Consider the following 4,995-nt stretch of genomic DNA (forward strand, 5'->3'; position numbering starts at 1 on the left):
TAAATAAATTTTTTGAGGAATTTCATTGGCACCGTCGGAAAGAGGAGATCTTAAGCAATAAAAATATATGTGTCCCAATTTTTTCTAGTGTCGAATAGTCTTTGTTATTGGCCGTTGAAAAGCAGTGTACCGGTAGTGGCGTTTTGGCCGTTTAAGGGTTAAAGCTTATCTCGAATCTTGTCTCGAATCTTGGCTCAACTCTTTCCGCGAACCGAGTCCCTACAAATGTAAAAGAGCAATTCTATGCAAAATCATCTGATGCATTTCAGCCATTCTCAGTAATTGCAATGCAAATTCTAGTATTCCCATGGATGTTGAAAGAAAAACCCTGATATAAAAAAAATTTTAAACCTTAAAACATTAAAAAAAAAATTTTGTTTTTTGAAGTTGCTCGATCTTTTTAGTATTTGTTTCAAAACTGCGTATTTTTACAAACAATTAAAAAAAGATTCACTTTTTGAATTTTTCAGAAATCATTTTAGGGTTTGTCTTTCGTCACGCAAGGGAACAAATACTAGAATTTTAATCAAAATTACTAATAGCAGCTGAAATTCATCAGACGATTTAACATGAAATTTTTCAAAAGTAACTGGATTTTAACTCTAATTTTGTTTCATATATTGTCTCGAATGTTGTCTCGAACTTTGTATCGAACCTTGTACAACGGACGACGGACAACACCCAATTGAAACTATAAGGGTGTCTGTCCAGGGTTACGCAACCCTAAAAATGTAAAAGTAACTGAATTTTAATAGGAATCTTATCTCAAAGCTCGTCTCGAATCTCTTGTCAAGCCTCAATTTTCCTGGAGAAGGTACGACGGACGACGGAGAGACACCGGACCAAAACTATAAGTGTTTCTGTCCGTGGATACAAAACCCTAAAACTGTAGAAGCAACTAAATTTTAAATCGAATTTTGTCTCGAATTTCGTCTGAAATGTCGTCGCGAACCTTGTCTCGAATCTTGTATCTACCCTTGTTTTTATTCGTGTCTTGAATCTCGTATCGAGTTTCGATTTTCGTAAAAAAGGTACAACGGACGGCGGACGGACACACGACTTAAACTTTAGGGGCTTCTATTTGAAGCTAAAAAACCCTAAAACGGTAAAAGCAACTGAATTTTATCTCGAATATTGCATTAAACTTGCCTCGTGCATTTTCTCGAATCTCGTCTCGAATTTTTTCTCGAATATTGTCTCTAATCTTGTATTAATTTTGCCATAAATATTGTTTCAAATCTCATCCAAATTAACGTTTCGAATCTTGTCTCGAATGAACTTTCGAAAGAAACTTTAAAGTTTTCTGTCCAGGGTTACGAAACTCTAAAAATGTATAAAAAATTGGATATTAACTCCAAACTTTGACTAATAACAATTTGTTATCTACTCTCTTTCTGAACTGTAAAATGGGTTTAATTACCCTTCCTTACAGGGGCCACATGGTAATGGTAATATCGTGTCGTTATATAAACGAAAGATCCGGTTATGTAAATAAAACACGATTTCTGTAAAATGAAGAATAATGGATTCTTTTGCCGAGTTGAACAATTCAATCAGGAAAGCAGGAGAAGTGGAATCAGATTGCGCAATCTTTATTAGTTTGCAGCCTTCTGTTTGTGTTCAATTGTTCTTATATCAAATTCTTTGGGAACAAAACAAATCATCTTTAAAGATTTTTTTTAATGTCTGTAGGCAAAATTAGAGCAATATCAACTACTAAATAAAAAATAAGTCGAACTTGAAAAAATGTATATTAGTTTATTTAGAATGGCCGTTTTAATTGATGAAAAAAAAATCCCGGTCATTTCCGGGTTTTTTAGAGTGCAAACATTTTTCAGGGTCAATCGCTAATTGAAATTAAAAAATTCGAACTCTTATAGCTGATAATTCTTTCTTTCGGTGGAATCAAACTTAAACTTAAATTCAAACACTGATAGTGGCCCTGTTTTTAATTTTAAACTTTTAAAATTCAAGATTAACCAATTTTTATTTCAGAATTTTTTTATCAAAACACTCAATAATTCAAACATCTGAAATAAAAGCTTTTAACACTTTTCAATTTAACAATTTTAATATAGATGATATTAACAGCAAGATTTCGAAGTTAAAAATTTCCTAAATCGAATAGGTTAAAGATTTTTAAATGTTTTAAAAATATATAATTTTACGAACATTTTAATTTAAAAACATTAAAGATTGAACGCTTTAATAATCTTTGTTTAATTAGCACTTCTTAAATTAGAAGTTAAATTATTTTTATTTAAAGTCGTTTTAAACTAATAATTGTTCAGCTGTTATTCATACTTTGAAATTTAACAGTCAAATATTGGTAAATATGTTTTTAAAAATTGATGTTTTTTATTTCTTGTAATTTAAATATTTAAAACTCATTCGATACAAAATGGAATTCATTTGGAATAAATTTAGAGTTTTTAAAAATTGAAAATACTTTATAAAGCTTCATATGGATGCTTACATTTATTTGACTGCTAAGGCTTTCTAATTAAAGCAGTTCGTTTTTTAACATTGTAATGAGTAAATTATTTAATTTTTTACAAATTCCGAATGTTCTTCTAAAATCAATCATTGTGCAATTTTTTTAAACCAATAATTAATTAATATTTACAGTTAATCAACATGAGACATTTTCTATACAAAAATTTCAATTCCAAAAGCTTGTTATTTTTAATTATTTGACAAGGAGTTGATGATATTTTTTTGATCTCAGAAAATCACTATCTGAGGGTCAATTGGGTGAATAATAAATTTCCAAGGGTAAAAAGTTTACGCAAAAATCAAACTCCAAAATTCTTTTTATGGATCGAAAGGTTTATTGAATTCTCCATGTAAATTTTAAATATATTGTTAACTATAAATATAACATTTTTACGCTTATATTTAATATGAAATTCGATTCTATCTTGAATTTTCAACTGTTAAAAATTTAACAAAATTGAGTTTTCAACATTTCAAAATGAAACATCGACTTATTTACTGTTAAAAATTCAACTGTTAAAAAGTGTATTAAAACCAAGTGTTAAAAACTTTATAATTGCATGATTTTGCATGAGAGTTAAATCAATAAACATTTTAATTTATACATTTTTTGTTTGAAAAATTCGGTTTTTTTTTGTAAAATAGGAAACTAATGTTTTGTTAAATTAATGGTTATCCAATGGACTTTCAGTAAAGTACTTATTATATTTAAAAAATCTTAACTCTCATCATCACATTGTATTGAATTCTTCGGTAATTGAAAAAGTAAACAATTGGAACTCAACATTAAGAAAAAATTTGAAATTAAACATATTTTCAAATGTATTATATCATGTAATTAAATAGATTTTTTCCTAAAAAAAATGTAAAAATTCCGAGTAAAAAAGAAATTCATTTTCATTTCCCAATTTTTCCCAGTCTCAATCAATGTCCAGTCATTTCTCGGTTATCACGGTCCATCGACCACACTGTTATTTCCAGTTACTCAATTACTGAAAAAAAACTTTCGATTTTACTTCATAATTTAAAAATATATTTAACATAAGTTAGGAAAGATTCCTGCGATTAGTTGAAGGAATCAAAGTTCAAAGTCACATGACTGAGCGCTTTTTTGTTTGAATAAACTTATTTAAATTTGAACTTCTTCTGACATTAAAATGCCTTTTTATTAAAAATTTTTTGTGTTTCTATAAATTTAGAATTCGTTTTTCTAGATAAATCTGATTTTCAAAAAATATTCTGAGTTGATAAAATAATTTCCTACTTCCGTTCATATCTATCAATTTATCTAAACAACACTTGAAATGTCTGGACATGTGAATTATAATCAAGATTCATTCCAAGGTCAATATTTATAATTTTTTGGCTTTTTCAAAATTTTTTTCTTTTGAGAATTTTTTAATTTAAAAACTTTTTATTTAGAAATTATTCAATACTGGAATATTTTTATATAATCTGATTTTTTATTTTATAAATATTTTTAATGATGGAATGAAACGTTAAATATCAAATCAAAATCGGGACGATTTATTCATTATTTTACTTCATTTTTTTACCTATGAACGATTTAAAAAAATGTTTACAAGTATTATCTAACTAACTAAATTCGGTTAGTACAAAAATTAAGTAATTTTATGTACTTTTAAATTTGCAAATATACTTTTTCTCGCCAAAAATTCTAAAGAATAAAATTTTCTGCTAAGGATTATTAAATTGTTTCTAAGGGTTCTGCTACCCCCGTTCAACGACCGTAAAAACCACCCTAAAATGTCCACCGCCCTATTTTTTCACTCACTTCAGAGACCTAAATAGGCCAAATTTTGATGTGTGAGAAAAATGGTTTCGTGAGAGGTAATTAAGAGGTTTTTAAGTGAGGGTGAGAAAATCGTCGTGTCGTCACATTCACAATTACGGAACCGCACAAACCCTTGCGCACACTTCAGCCACGCACAAACGGGAATGTACGGAAAATTTTTCAATTTTTTTCCATTTTCTATTGTACGCGCTAATATCTGTGATAAGACAGAACTCGAGGCGCGGTATTGGTCGAGCGAGTGGCGATTCGCTGAAACACCGGGAGATGGGATTTCATTCATGAAAAAAAATAAAAATCATTTTTGTACTTACAAAGCCGATCGACGGGAGACAAGATTGGCCAGACCGTCCGGCTAAAGTCTAAACCATACTACAGTCTAAAATCTTGTTTGGTAAAATGTCCCGACACATGGGTTCGACCTCTACAGAAATAGAGAGTAGCGGAGTATGTGTGGGTAAATGAGAAAAGTGGGGGAGGACGTACTAAATCCTGCTGCCATCTTGCTGGTTCACTAATACTAGGCGGGAATTTAACAGCTGCTGATAACCCGAAAAATTTCGAAATTTTGGTAAAATGATTAAGAATATTAATGAAAAAGAATATTAATAAAGAAAAATATACCTTTTAAGATAAATGATCTACTTTCTTAACCGAGAACTTTTATACCAAAAAGATGAATTTTC

At 29.3% G+C, this 4,995-nt stretch overlaps 1 protein-coding gene across 2 annotated transcripts in view; it reads right to left on the reverse strand.

Moving 5' to 3' along the window:
* LOC117168552 (pyruvate carboxylase, mitochondrial) overlaps positions 1-4,717 on the reverse strand; it is a 105,654-nt gene extending 100,937 nt beyond the window's left edge. For both annotated transcript variants that reach the window (XM_033354294.1, XM_033354292.1), the window contains exon 1: positions 4,624-4,717. The gene's annotated coding sequence lies outside the window, so the exon portion shown is untranslated. The remainder of the gene's footprint in view (positions 1-4,623) is intronic.
* Between the last annotated feature and the right edge of the window lie 278 nt (positions 4,718-4,995).

This window comes from Belonocnema kinseyi, chromosome 2, assembly GCF_010883055.1.
Source record: "Belonocnema kinseyi isolate 2016_QV_RU_SX_M_011 chromosome 2, B_treatae_v1, whole genome shotgun sequence".
Lineage (NCBI taxonomy): Eukaryota > Metazoa > Arthropoda > Insecta > Hymenoptera > Cynipidae > Belonocnema > Belonocnema kinseyi.